This window comes from Orussus abietinus, unplaced genomic scaffold, assembly GCF_000612105.2.
Source record: "Orussus abietinus isolate OABI.00-Male unplaced genomic scaffold, Oabi_2.0 scaffold29, whole genome shotgun sequence".
In the NCBI taxonomy this organism is placed as follows: Eukaryota; Metazoa; Arthropoda; class Insecta; order Hymenoptera; family Orussidae; genus Orussus; species Orussus abietinus.
This window is the reverse complement of record NW_019395567.1, coordinates 197,614-211,610: the sequence shown is the minus strand read 5'-3', so window position 1 is coordinate 211,610 and position 13,997 is coordinate 197,614. Positions and strand designations below refer to the sequence as shown.

The 13,997-nt window shown below is 40.6% G+C and overlaps 1 protein-coding gene and 1 long non-coding RNA gene across 8 annotated transcripts in view; one reads left to right on the top strand and one right to left on the bottom strand.

Moving 5' to 3' along the window:
* The window catches only part of LOC105699776 (multidrug resistance protein homolog 49), a 60,704-nt gene that overhangs the window by 33,251 nt on the left and 13,456 nt on the right, over positions 1 to 13,997 (bottom strand). The window lies entirely within an intron of this gene.
* On the top strand, positions 11,763 to 13,489 carry LOC105699829. Of its 2 annotated transcripts, none has more exons than XR_001104066.1 (2): positions 11,763 to 12,235; positions 13,062 to 13,489. It is a non-coding gene; the product is annotated as an uncharacterized LOC105699829 (long non-coding RNA). The 2 variants fall into 2 exon arrangements; XR_001104067.1 differs by having other exon boundaries at positions 11,763 to 12,308.

The window sequence follows — 13,997 nt, the reverse complement described above, 5'->3', positions numbered from 1 at the left end:
CATATTCACCGAATAATAATTATCTTCGCCGATGGCAAAATCATTATTCTATCGTAAAATTCAAGATGCAGTGGACATTCACAGGGAATTCCAGATTTTCAATATTTGTTTATACGGCAAATTAATTATCAATTAATTCCCACCCTCTCTGCGGTGTTCATAAATCGGGCCACGTGACCATGTCAAGGATGCACTTCTCTGGACCAAATCGAAGATGGAAATTCTGAGGTCACTCGCGGGATACCCGAAATTCCGAACTTCCGAAATTCTGAAATGCGGAAATGCCGAAATTCCGAATACTTTAGGCCGGAAAATGACACTGGGACATCCGTCGATTCGACGATACCTACTCCATGAACGAGATACTGGAGCCGCAAGATGAACGAAATACGTGTCCGTAAGCCGAGGGAGAAAGAGAGAACGATGGGGTCGCCTACGAGGAGGAGAAGGACGGAAGGTCTGCTTAAAGCGCAGGCTTGGCTCGCGTAATGTAGGTTAAGCTTTTTGTCGGCTATCCCGCGATTTCGAGCCGACGCGCTGCTGCAACTTGCGCGAATCCTCGTCTTTTATGCACCTCGCCGGCCCTCGGGGGATTTTTTTATCTCACATTTTCCACAGTTCTTGGAATCTTCACCGAGGGTTGACAAATGAGCCGCGAGGAAATCGTCGAGAAATGTGATATTTTCCCGAATTTTTCCCACGCTTCATTTATTATCATTTCTTGCGAAGCGTCTGGAAATGTGAAATTTTCTCCAATTTTTCGCATGCTTCTTTATCATTTTCTGTGAATTATTTAAAAATCTGAAGTTTTCTCGAATTTTTCGTGTGCTTCATTTCTTATCATTTCCTGCGAAGTGCCTAGAAATTTGACATTTTCTCGAAATTTTCCCGTGCTTCGTTTCTATATCATTCCTTGTTAATTATTAAATTCTTATAAAATTTCAAACTTCTAAGTTTGAAATTTTCTCGAATTTTTCGTAGGCTTCATTTCTTACTGTTTTTTCCCGAAGTTTCTAGAAATGCGAAGTTTTCTCGAATTTCTCTCATGCCTTATCATTTTCTGTCAAATGTCCCGCAATTTCAGAGCGACGCGTCGCTGCAACTTGCACGAAGCCTCGTCTTTTATGCATCTCGCCGGTCGTGTAGTCTGCGACCCGGGAAACTTTTTTGAAACGTTCGTCCAAGTTTTCCGGATCCTCGCAAAGAGAAAGGCTTGAATAATCCAGCGGACACGTAGGGAGAAATTTTTCTGACGCCTCACTTTGTCAATTTATTATATTTTAATATCAATANGCACAATGTTGAAGAGCAGTCGATACGACACGCTGACCCATTTCGATCATTTCTACCGTCATAAATTATAAAAATAAAATTATTGTTAATTAATACAACGGCACAATGTTGAAGAGCAGTCGACACGGCACGCTGACCCATTTCGGTAATTTCCACCGAATTCAATCCAACCCCTCGAATTTCTTCTCACGGTGTAAATTTAATTAAAATTATTGTTAATTAATACAAGGTATTGTAACGGAACGACGATGACACTTGTTTCCAGACGTAGGATTTATTTACCCCGAGTTTACTCAAGTAAGGAAAGAGGAAACAGTGCAACGTCACCAGATACAATTATAACCATACCACGAAGTCAACAAACTCCGAGAAACAACATTTAATCTCTCCAGCGGACCGCATTGTTGCCTGTCAGGTGACGTGCAATTTCACAGAAAAGGGAAACAAGATTTACCGTATTGACAAGAGAGATTTTCTGTCTCGGGGGCTGCAAACACATCTTCAGGGAAATAAACGTTAAATTTAGAAACGAAATTAATATACGTATCGTTATGAAAATACATCCCATTAATTTTAATATTTTAGGAACAGATTATTAACCCGTGCATTAAGAAGTTCTCGATTTCATTAGATAACACAATAACGGTGTATGTTATCATCGTGGGAAGAAATTGGAAATTAATAATTTGGGGAACAAAATTCTACTAATATACCCTAGTAGCAGACAATAATAATAATCGTGAAGTAAAAAATGTATTTTTATTATGCTCTCATAAATTAAAAAATTTCTATACATGTTTATTAATTATTGAAACTAAATATGTCATTGAGATTTTCAACAAATATTTCAGATATCTTCGAATGGATTCTACGGGACATCTTAAAAAATCTGTCGCTTGAGATATTTAGCAAAATATTTAGAAATTATTATATGCTACTGGGTATAGTATAAAAAAAAATATTTATAGGTCATACTCATTTTAACGATCTGATGTCAGGTTTACAATCGGTGTCAAGAAGTTCTGGAAATCATGAAAGAACGCGTCACCTCCGGTTCCCCAAAATGGCGGAGTACGTTATCAGTAATCATCCTCGTAAGCCTCGCAAGAGCCACGCGGGAGATAAGACTCGGAGGAAAGTATTAATAGGCACATCTCCCGTGCAGCCGGAATTTATTTATAGCCTGATGCAAGATCATTGGGATCTGCGCAAGTACCGGAAGAGAGGTCGCTGTCGGTCCCGAATTAGTCGCCATTTTGGCGAAAACGCAATCGTCCCATTTCGAGTCGATATCCGGCGACTTCGATTTTTTTAAGGCGCTCAGATTGTGCCATCGAACCCGATATGTGATCATACCAGATTTGACATATTACAGTCCAGTTCCTGATAACCTACCCGAATTCAAAATTATTAGTGCGAGTCTGATACGGCGTTATCAGCGACCGCGCTCTTAAACGGACAATTTTTCCGAAATCTTCGGCTAATAAATCTATTTTCCCTATTATCTCCATTTAGGGGAACGCCTAATTTTATTCCGATCGTTTCTCCATTTTTCTGGAGTCGTGCATATTTTTTTAAAATTATCTCGGCTTTTCGGGAAAATTTTTTCGAATTTTCCGAACATTTTCTCGGGCACGTGCCCGAGGCGCCGAAGCCTCTAACAAGTTGCCAAAATTAGACGACGTCGTTGGGATCGAATATGATATGTCGTCAGTTGTTTGGCCGGTAACAAAGTTACTGCAAATAAACGAATAGTCAGCGTTTTGGCAGAATAGTCAGACAAAAATGGGATTTTCCCCTTTTCCCGTCGGTACATGTAGAATTTTCTTTCTCTACATTTGACAAAATACTCATTCTCAAGTTCTCCAATCATTTTTCTTCCCATTAGTGGAATACCTCATTTTTTTCAAGTACTCTATCAATTATATCATGACAAAAATCTTGTAAGTTAATTTTAAAATTAGGCAGCGACATTAATATTATATATGACCGTGAATAATTGGAGGAGTAATTTTATTCCCAATTACAGAATATCGTCGTTTTCTCCTTTATAGTGCTCCATCACGACCAAAAAATTTCTTAAATTAATTTCGTAAATTAATATTGAATATGACACGTCATGAGCAGTCTGACGAGTAACAAAGTCCAGGACGAAAAAATTTCATAAATTGATTTCATAAATTAATATTGAATATGACACGTCATGAGCAGTCTGACGAGTAACAAAGTCCAGGACGAAAAAATTTCATAAATTGATTTCGTAAATTAATATTGAATATGACACGTCATGAGCAGTCTGACGAGTAACAAAGTCCAGGGCGAAAAAATTTCATAAATTAATTTCGTAAATTAATATTCAATATGACACGTCATGAGCAGTGTGACGAGTAAGAAAGTCACTCGACTAGACGAGTGGTCAAAGTTTTGGCATAACCATTCCGAGTCGGATATCCCGACGTCGTCTTCTCCTTGACCCGTCACTCGCGATCAAACGTCCCTTCTAGGATTAAACGAAACGTCCTCCGCAGACGGAATTAACCCGGCCTTCCCCTCCTGATCCTCCCAAGAACTGCAACGAATTCGAAGAGCCAAGAGACGTCGGTTCCTGAATGGGCACCGAAGAGGCTCCCGGAAGTCGAAGAACTCGAAGAACTCTCCCGAGCCTACGCGACGTCGACGTCGATTTCGCGTCGTCGTGGACGTCATCGCCGTCGACGTCGCCTCGAAAAGCAACGCGAGGAAGGAAATGGATTTCCAACGAAGGGTGGCGACCTCAGAAGTTCCTGGAAACCATTTTTCCATTGCACCTGAAGGGTCTCGATAACTCACGAAGGAAAGCAACATGGCCGACAGCGCCGCCATCTTGCTTTCCAAACTCACCCTCAAAAGAATACTCGACAGGAGATCGAAAAACGTACTTTAGACAAACGCTTGACGCTATAAAACGTAACAAATCAAAATTCAACATGCGATAAGAAAATACCATGAAATATATTAATCATTACCCGGGAAATATTAATATATATAATACCACCCCATGGATCATAACAACGGAACATGATAAAATTTCATATTGTAGGACACTTTTTCATGTGAGGTGCGACAAACCACGTTTTAAAACATTTTACATGTAATAACATATTGTATACTGGGAATATTTCAGAAATTTATAGAATTTCTCTAAGAAAAGGAAGATGGCGTAGAAAAGGGATGTAGTTCCGATGATGGCCGTCGACCTCGGAAGCTGCGGAGATCAACTCCCCGACGAGGCTGGAGCTCGGTAATAGTTTAGTGGGATTTAATCGAGACGGCAATTGTTTCCTATTAACAGTTATGGAACACCTCTACGTAGAGGCTTTCGAGTACATGGATGTGGTAGTAGGTTTACGAATGTACGTGCACCGGTGTCGCCACCTGTATGCACGTGTGCACGCGTATGCAAATGGCCGAATACTTGCACACGGGCACTTCTGGACGCACCGAGGTTTCTCGGCCTCGTTAATTGGAAACCGTTCCCTAATGCGCATAACCAAATCGACCGCCAGACTTCGAGGTTAGGGACGAAAATGAAATCCGACCCCTCGTATCATGGACCGCTTAGGTTAGATTAGTTTAGATTAGATTAGGTTAGGTTAAGTTAGGTTAGGTTAGGTTAGGTTAGAGAAGTGCACCAGCCCGCGAGTTCGATCGAGTGCGTTAATCAACAGTACGGAGTCCTCGACAACATTGAATAACTATTAATTAACCAAAGAGGGATGAAAATATACACGCAGAGAATGGAATAATCCCTGAGAAATTTCCCGGTTTAATATAAAAATTCGGGGAACTTCTTACGGTGAGAGGGAAATAAAAAGGATGCATTGTACCCAAGAGATATTTTGTTCATTCGAGAAATTGAGGCAGGTAATTATCATGGACCGCTTAGGTTAGATTAGTTTAGATTAGATTAGGTTAGATTAGGTTAGGTTAGGTTAGGTTAGGTTAGGTTAGGTTAGGTTAGGTTAGGTTAGGTGTTAGAGAAGTGCACCAACCCGCGACTTCGATCGAGTGCGCTAATCAACAGTACGGAGTCGTCGACAACATTGAATAACTATTAATTAACCAAAGAGGGATGAAAATATACACGCAGGGAATGGAATAATCCCTAAGAAATTTCCCGGTTTAATATAAAAATTCGAGGAACTTCTTACGGTAAGAGGGAAATAAAAAGGATGCATTGTACCCAAGAGATATTTTGTTCATTCGAGAAATTGAGGCAGGTAATTATTCCCGAAATTAAGGAAATATTTCTTCGGGACTGTTTAATTGTTTTCCGGGACCCGTGGAAATTGGTTTCTCGGGTTTTCGCAAGAATTGCGAGATGAGTCTTAATCGTAATGTCATTTTCAGATCGGATAATTGGACGCGTGGGGTGATAAGGAGGTTTGCGGATCTGAGGCAGAGACTGGCTAATCTAATCGCGAGATGAAATCTTCTAGCGGGAGTCTGGCCGAAATGGTGTTCCCGATTTCTCGGATGCTGGAGCAGAGGGGAGATAGGAAAGCTTTGCAAAAATCTCTGCCTTAGGCAGATAGACTAGAGGGACGTGAAAAGGGGTGAGAAAAAGGAACAGACTCGGTCCATCCAGCATCAGGAAGAGTGCTTATGCACACATCCGGTGCAGACGAAGTCCCGGTTTTTTGATATCAGACTTAGGAGAAAAGCGGGTCCAAGGAGCATATAGAAATTCCCGTAATCGCCCCCCCCCTCTCCTAAAAGCGGAAAATCCTCTGTTTAATATCGCCATCTTGGAGGACCCTCTTACTCTAGAACATCGAATATTTTCATACCGAACGGACTCGCTTCCAATTCCGAGCTTTAATCTCCATAATAATCAGTCTGAAATGGGTGGAAACGAGAGTGGTGATAAAAGTTCGTTCAACCCTTTACGAACAATTTTCTCAACCCTTGGGGATAGCCGAGTAATAAATTAGAAAAGATCGAAAACCTCGAAAATCTTAATATTTTTCATTGAAATTTAGTCAAGGTTTTGGGAAAAAGTGCTAAAGAACTTCATTTCTTCGGTGACGTTTAAGGGGTTATTTTAGCTATCATAGGAATGACAAAAAAAATTATATATTAAGTTCAATAATTGTACTATGAAATCACGCTCTGTTTTCGATTAAAAAAATGCACTTTAGTTATGAACAAAAATTCCTCAATTTTGCCTATGACAACTGCGTGTAACCCCTTAAACCAGATTTTCGAGATAAATGTTGAAGAATTTAATTTTTTTAGTGAGGTTCGGAAAATTTTTCAAAATAAATCCTGTGTAGACAAAGCTTAACGATTTTCACTTTTCTTCTATTTCTTTTAATACTTTTCCTTTTTCTAGGGACGAACAAGATTTTCGAGATAAATCTTGAAGAGCTTAATTCTCTCAGCGAAGTGTCGCAAGATTTTCGGAAAAAATGTCGAGGAGCTGAATTCTTTCAGCGAGGTTCGGCAAATTTTTCAAAATAAATCTTGAATAGTCAAAGCTTAACGATTTTCACTTTTCTTCTATTTCTCTTAATACTTTTCCTTTATTTAAGGACGAACCCTCTCTCTTAGAATCGGCCGCAAAGCCGTCTTTTCTTCGTCGCTCGATCGTCGGGCGTTCTTGTCAAAAAGTTCAGACAGTTAAAGGAGAGGGACGAGGACTTTTCCCGAGAGAAAAGCACAGTTCCTCGGGTGATTGTGGGTAAATAGAACGACAGACGTTCCCGATACAAGAGGGCGGTTCCCCGGAAAAGCGAGACAACACCGAGGGCCCCTTTCCCCGTCGCCATTTTGTTAATTCCATCGCCCCTAGAGTGGAAGAAAGAAAAAAAGAAAAAGCAACCAAATGAACTCTAAAAGAAACAATGAAGGCACTTCTTTCCCCGTGTCGAAACCGATTATCACCTGGAAATATCATCCCGTCGTGAAGATGCCGCAATCGCGGAGACACTTTTTCCCCGCATTGTTTATTTCTAGAAGTGTCGATTATTCACCGATATTCCGGGAAAAAAGGAGGAAGGTCGCCATTGTCGAGATTTCTCGAAAACTCTCCCGTTATATCCCAACCACACTATTGTGGCCTTATCAATCGGTGATAAAATTCTCTTTCGCAAACTGACGGAGTTACGCGTAATCGCGATCTAACTATACCGTACAAACAATACATAAAATAACAATTTCCCTCCCCTAAATGAACCTTCGGATCTTAAGAAATGGCATTGTCTATAAATAAATATTGTGATATCCGAACTAGAGTATTGTGGCCTTATCACTCGGCGATAAAACACTGTTTTGTAAACCGATGGAATCACTCGCAATAAACAATAGATCCATAAGTCGATACAGTTTCATCCTCGTAGATTCAAGAATAAGTACCAAAGCTTCCTAAGTAATCTTGGAAAATATTGAAATAATGCCATTGTTTATCCGTGCATTTAATATACATGGCCTAATTTGTTGTTCATGATATATGATGATCATAATATACATAGCCTAATTTGTTGTTCATGATCGATCGCGTCCACAAACTCCGTAGAAACACTCGAGCCGCGTAATCGTCCATATCAGTTTGTTCTGCTTATCAGCGACCACCGAGCGCGAATCCTTCCCCGATGATTACGACATACCCGGTGGCTCGAAATCTGGGATTTCCTTTTCCTTTCCTCTTTTTTATTGTGTTCGCCACTCCCGGGGATTTTTCGCAGATATTACGTTTGCTCGCCGCAGATAAAAGGGACTGTTTTCATTAAGCGCGCTCTCGAACGGTAGGAAAAACCGGGACTTCCGTGCTTTTCCACATTTTTTATTTTTCTATCTTTTTTTTCCTCCCCCAAAAAATCTCCATTAATCCCACCAGATTCGAGTTGGTCACGAGCGAGGTGTCGATAAAGGCTTTCACGGCCACCCTCGCTCGAAAAGGTGAAAAGGTAAATTTTCAACACCGCCCCCCGAAATTAAGTTGGAATTTTTATACGTGTCACTTGGAAACTAGCAATAAAAATTCGGGCCAATAAAATTCACTGAAAATAGGATCGTCAAGTGTAGGATGCATTTAGCGGAATTGAAGACTCCGATTAACAGTTTACTCGATTATTTCGTTAATTAAATCGCAGGTAAATAATATTTCCCTTAGTTTCGGGGTACGCTCGAGTAAGAAGCAGGGAGCCAGGAGACTAGTTACAGGCCTGGGTCAAATATTTGGCATCGGGGTCAATATTAAGCAAGGATTCGCAATATAGGCGGCGCGACAACGCGCGATGCGGAGTGCAGTTCGCTCTAAATCGGGCAGTGGCCTGGAGGCTCGCAAACGAGACGGAGCGCCGACATAACCTCTACATTCCCACTTGTCATCCCGCAACAGTCGGATTGACCGATCAAACAATCCCGCCGCACGCATTTATACATTGTTTACACCGCGACCATTGTACACCACAAGAATAAAACAAGGGACAATTTCCCTGAGTTTTTCCGGTCTTATAATTACCCCCTCAAAAACCATCGCAGGAGCCTAGAAATATGTAAAAATTAAAGTAACTTAAAAAACGATGCGTTATACTCTTGATTGTACAATAATGTAATTATACGCCAGGTATAATAACGAATATTCATCGAAAATGTCGCACTGTACAATATTCGTTATTACGCCCTGTAAATAATTCATACTATAAGTTCCATATAGTGTGTAAGTTAATTGCAAGAAATTATATCGAAGAAGTAATCTATCCGATAACGTGTCGTTCTTTAATTTGAAGGATTTTCAAAAGAAATTCAGATTTTAAGCTCGACGATATTACGAAGCGGAATTCGCGGGGATTTACTATAATTCACTCGTATCATAGTAAACTAATCACCCGGAGTGACTAATACTGATACTACCATAAGGCCGCGAAGTGGCGCCTTATCAGTGGCCAATTTTGATCGTTGATAATGTAATCGTTCCGGGACGTATTTTTAGTACCCTGCAAGTGACTGCACAAAGTTTAACCGTAAATACTGCAATCAGTGCTTCCCTGAGTTTCATTAGTTAAGGATGACTACCAGGGGATTACTCGTAACGGGGATCATTGCATTTATAAACGGCTTATCATCGGGAAAACGGAAGCCTTCTTTCGCGATAACTCGGGATTTCATATCGCTTCATTTCTTTTTTTAAGGTCACTTTCACGCTTTCCGCGATCGTTCGCGTTAACTCAGTTGCGGCAAATATGGCGGAGCTGCCATAAAAGCGGTTTTTTATTAGCACGGATATGCGGAGGTTTCCAAAAGTGCATTACATTTTCCATTCCGTTTACACGTGAATGAACGTATTTATTTATCAAAAATTGTAATATCTAGGAATTTAAATAACGCTTTCTTTTCGCCGGTATGACGAGGCTACAACATTTTATTACAATGTTATACACAATTTATAACATTTTATTACAATGTTATATACAATTTATAACATTTTATTACAATGTTATAAAAGTGTACAAAATGACGTCAGCTTGTAAATTCATTAGCGGTCGTGGGCATACAGGGTAAAATTAATTAGTTTCATTTTCGATCGCGGTAAAAATGTTTCGCGCGACCTACTTTATCGGCAAAGCGATCGGGTCGTTCTTCTTCTCTCATAAACGCGACCTGGCAAATGGCGAAAGTCTTTAACGGGCGCCGAAGTAGCGGCCGCGGGGTCATAAACAAGATTTGACGAGATGTCACCAAAGTACTGAGTCCCAAGTTAACGATTGGCCGATTTTCCCCCCGAAACGAGCCACCGCGATAACAGGGAGCGTGATAACGACACGCAGAGCCGGAAGGTGGTGCCACCTATCCGATACACGGGGAAACTAACGATAACGACTTATCGCCGAACGCTAGAATTGGTCAAGTCGTAACCTAACCTCGAAAGTAATCCACTTCGGTAAAGAATACCTCCCACAGGACATCTGCATAAAAAATAACAAAGAAAAAACAAAGGTAAATGGTATTCATCCATAACATTTGAACATTTCCCTGTAACAATGACAATACTTGGTAATCGACATTTCTCAATATTCATACGTCATAAAGTGACATTTTCATGCCGAACATTTTACGGATTTTCTGCTCAACACTTTCGAAATTAATTTTAACTCGCAATTTTTCTCGCCGGTTCTGAAAACCCGACCGTTAACCGAGATGATCAAACGTTAAATATTAACGGCTACGACAAAAAAAGAAAGAAAAAAAGGTCGCAACCGCAAATGCTCCCCGAGGGGAAATTTTAATCCAAGCAACTCGTCATTCATCGGGTTCCGCCATTTCAATTTACGGCGAGCTCATCCGCCGGTGTGGTTTTTATTTGATTAATTCCATTTCATACGTGAAATGCGCGCCCCCTCTAGGAGGAGGTCCCATATTGACCGATCGCACGCAGCGCCGTTCTCGATAAACTTTTTCCCCCTGTCCATTAAGCCCCCCCCCCCCCCTCAAATTATCGTTCTATTTTGCGAATTTCATCGCCCCCCTCTGTATTTCCGCAAAAGTGCATTTTCACACTCGCCGACGCCATTTCGCAAATGCTCGGCCACTTGGTGAGCACTTTCATGGCCGAGCTCGTCGAAGGATGAACCTAACCTCGAAATCGAAATTCCGCTCGACTTTAACGACCTCGGGAAGACTACTCCAAGTGGAAGACTTTAAGTGACGAGATTATATACCGGATGATAAAATGAAGCTAATTGAAAGGCTACTGATTATTTAACTTAACCTCAAAATCGAAAGTAAACATCGCGAGGGAATTTCGCGATACAGCCAAGAAGGAGGAAATCCCAGGGAAAGGTAGGTTAACGTGAAGTGAAACATCCTTCAAATCAGTCGATTCGAATACAACACTTTTTTTTAATGGTATTAGACCAAACTGTCCGAAACTTTGACACATCCCTCCTGATCATCCAAGAATTGTCCTGACACATCGAAAATTTGGATTTTTCAAAAGAATTTTTTAACTCATTCCAGACCAGAACCAAAATGGCGTCGAGCTCTCATATTTCGATCAATATACAATTATCGAAGGCTCTGATATGAGAATCGAAAGGGTCAGGACAATTTTACGAGAATTTAGAACACTCTGGTAATCGATAAACTCGCATTTGAACGGGATAAAGGCAAAAAAAGTGTTGTATGCGCTTCTTTGCTAAAACGATGGTAATACGAGGTCTCGGAGTGAAAATTTAATTGACCTGGAAATCACAGATGGCGCAGGGGGTCCCTCCGCAGTCAATTAGGGCCTCAGAAAGCACGAATCCAGAGGATTTCTGGAGTTTTACTTCGATTTCTTTATAATTATTGTACGAAAACGACAGGTGGAATATGCCACTTGGTACAATACACAATATAATTCGACCCAGCTGTCAATATAAAATCCAACGTCCTCAACGTAGGCATTTAGAAAAATCTTCTTTATCGACGTCGATCAAGTTCCTCGACGTATTTCACTTCACCTTAAAATAATGCATTTAAAATTGTTCAACTGGTTTCCTTTAGCAATTCGTTTATTTATATTGCCGAGGATGGAAAAGCGAGGGTCTGCCAAGACGGAAGAGACACCTGGGGAGATGGCGAAGAAACAAAATGGCCGCCATTGGACGGATCGCTTCTATCAGAGAGATGGAATTAACGATCGGGTGCATTCGATGGAATCATGACACTTCCTGCGATTGGATGACGATTGACATCGATTGGCAGAGATCGAGTCCAAGTGACAGGAGTCGTGTCGGTCTAGGTATCACTGTAGCGGTTAATTTCGTTTGACTCTAGTTGAAAGACGATCATAGTACGTAGCGACGAGTCGACGGAGGTCGAATGTCGCACTATAAATAAACCGGATCGATCGATCAGCGATGGAAATCGTCAACAAGCACCGAGAGGCGTCCAGGCGTCGGGACGCCACCTCCCGTGGGTAATTATACGGCCCTTGTACATGGACGAACGCATTCCGTTAAAACGCAGAGTCTACGTCGATGAGATTATGAGTACTGTACCAAATGGCATACTCCACCTGTCCTTTTCTATACAATAATTATTTTCTGTATAATAATTATTAAAAAGTCCAAGTAGAACTCCCGAAATCCCCCTGGATTCATGCTTTCGGAGGCCCTAATTGACTGCAGAGGGACCCCCTGCGCCATCTGTGATTTCCATGTCAACTAAATCTTCGCTCCTACATCTCGTATTACCATCGGTTTAGCATAGAAGAGCAAAGATCGTTCTTTTTGCCTTTATGCGAGTTTCTGGATTACCAGAGTGTTTTAAATTGTCGTACAATTGTCCTGACCCTTCCGTTTATAATATCAGAGCCCTCAATAATTGGATATCGATTGAAATATGAGAGTCTGATAGCATTTCGGTTCGGGTCTGAGCTAAGTTAAAACATTTTCCTCAAAAACCCGAAACCGATCGGTGAAATACTTTTTCAGATTTCGTGCTCACCTAAAAAAAAAAGAACTTTCAGAGAATGCTGTACCTCGCCAATTTTATTAATATACCTTGAAAAAGAAAAGAATAAAATGATATATTAAGTTCAATAATTGTACTACGAAATCATTCTCTTTTCGAATTGAAAAAAAAATGCATTTTAGTTGTGAAAAAAAAATTCTTGAATCTCGCCTATGACAACTGTGTCTATCTCCCATTTCTCCGGAGGACGGGGAGGATGGGGAGATGAAGTTTGTCACGTATTGCAAAAGTTATTCCCCAAGTGATATAGATCTCTTTTCTCGGTAAAGACAGGGCCGTTGCTTGTCGGGTGAGGAGCAGCTGTTACCATCCGAGAATCCCTCTTTCTCGCTCACGCATGCGCGCATACAGCGACAACTTCCGGCCTTAGCAAGAAACCCCGCGGAGCGTCTCGGCGCTGAATTTATTTCGGGCTCGATACAACTGCAAGAAGAAACACCACGTGTACCGACGTACCAATGACACGATAAAGTTGAGAGAGAGAGAGAGAGAGATAGAGAGAGATACGAACAGTCGCATTCGCCGGCCCCCTGCATCGTTTAATGCACTAAGCAGACGCTTTACATAACCTAACTTCTCGTTATCTCAAAAGGAACGTCCACATATCTGACGCAAAGGAATTCTACATGGAAATAAATAGTAAATTATGAAAGATTTGTATGAGACATGGAAATAAAATTAAAAAATTAAGAAGTAATCGTTTACGTGTTAATTTACCTCATTTTATACCTCCTTCAATTTCAGGATCATGTGTGAAAAAAATAACGTTTAAATAAATACTGAATTGGACAATATGTGAGAATGGCAGTATAGAAATATATAAGATACGATGTGTAAATTGGATTTTCCATTCTATACTAATAATTAAAAATATATTCTGTAGAATCTTTTCGGTACAGAGGTTAGGAATGAATGCGTTTGCTGCATTTCATGTACTGTGCAGTTTTTATGCTTGCACTGTCTCAGCTGTTGGAGTGATGTCACTCATTCGAATCATTCTTTTGTCGGGGATTCGTCACCACTGTTTGATATACAATTCCTTTCCTGTTTTGGTATCGTGTGACGTTTAACGATAAGTTTGCGGCATGCAAATTATTCACGAGAGGACGGAGGAAGGAATTTGAATGGCCGCGGCATGTATTGCATATAGTCTCAAAAATGTCTAATTTTCTCAATCTTAATCAAGAAATATTCATTTTATTTCA